We start from the raw sequence: 1,429 nt of genomic DNA on the forward strand, positions 1-1,429 counted from the left end.
TCTCTCTCCTGCCTTCTTCTCCCACAATGAAAGATGCCTTATTCAAGTCCCAACAATAAGCTATTTTTCTGACTGAGTGGATGATTGGGGCCAGCAATCTCTTCTCCTAGAGGTATAATACACAGACCCACATACTGGACACTCCAGCAGTACCCTGTGGTCACAGTAGGTTGTAGGTACTCACAGAGAAGTGACTCTTGGAGGAGAGGGGAACAGGACCCAAATCAATCTGGTGGAGAAATTTTATAACCTTGTCCCCATTGCTATAGTATGAATATTGAAAAATGCAGAAAAAAGAGGAAAAGAAATCAATCCCAGCACTCATAATCCCACCAGCCAGAGAAAGCGTCTCTTTACTTTAGTACATATGTTTTTTATGTATATAAAATTGAGATAATATGGTACGTGCTATTTTTAATACATTGTTATCATTACATTATAACATTAGATATTTGTCCACAAAGGATTTTTGTGATGTAAGTTATTATAACATAAAGATGAAGAATAATCTATTTAACCATCTCTCATGGCCTCCATTTCTGCACCTTTAGAAGCAATCCTTCAGTGACTCTGTAATGCACTTGCTCAACAGGTGCCCACAGGTCAAGCAGAGTGTCCTATTATTGTTAATTCTCAGCTTGACAGCCTGGAGGCCTTGAGAAGGAGGCTTGGACTGTGAGGTTTCAGAGGGATGCAAAGGCTCTGTCAGAACTGGGCTAGGGGCATTCATGTAATATTTTGGATTAAGAATCTGTGGTTGCTGGTCAATCTGGGGCTAAAAAGTCAGCTGTGGTAATAAGAGATGAGTATCATTGAGGCGAAATTTTCTGTGCTTCATTGGGACAATAGGAAAATATTTTCCCCAGGATCAGCACATAGAAACTGTGGTCCAAGGGGACAGAGGCCACAATTAGTTGGCAGCTGAATTTGGCAATGTGTAAGAGCCTCAGTACTGGTATTGAAGGTTTGAGTGCTATAGCATTAAAGAGGTCATGGAGAGAAGCTGAGGCTTGACATCGTGTGTCAATTTCAGAGTCCCTGAATAGAGGCCAGGAGAAGCCATTGGTGAAGGGTCAGCCCCACTTGCTGTGGAGTCCCCAGGATATTGGAGATGCAGGAATTCAGTGTCTGCCAAGGAGAGCAACAGGTATGAAGTGGAGCTGGCCTAAGTCTGAGACAAGCTCTGTGTGTTGCTGATAGCAGAGCTGGAGAAGTGGAGCCGTTCAGGCCTCTTGGAACCCACATGATGGACATTCAGCACAGGGCCTGGATTTACACTGTTGGATTTTGGCTTAAATGTGATTGTTCCTCTGTCCTGGTCCTTCCCTTTTGGAATAAGAAATCATATATATATATATATGTATGCATATATATATATATGTACATAAACACACACACACACACACACACACACACACATACTGGGCAA

The 1,429-nt window shown here is 42.3% G+C and overlaps 1 protein-coding gene across 6 annotated transcripts in view; it reads right to left on the reverse strand.

Annotated features, from left to right (window-relative positions):
- The window catches only part of LOC103731688 (carboxylesterase 1C-like), a 36,349-nt gene that overhangs the window by 2,606 nt on the left and 32,314 nt on the right, over window positions 1-1,429 (reverse strand). The window lies entirely within an intron of this gene.

The sequence above is a fragment of the Nannospalax galili genome, unplaced genomic scaffold (genome assembly GCF_000622305.1).
Source record: "Nannospalax galili isolate Female #2095 unplaced genomic scaffold, S.galili_v1.0 scaffold274, whole genome shotgun sequence".
Lineage (NCBI taxonomy): Eukaryota > Metazoa > Chordata > Mammalia > Rodentia > Spalacidae > Nannospalax > Nannospalax galili.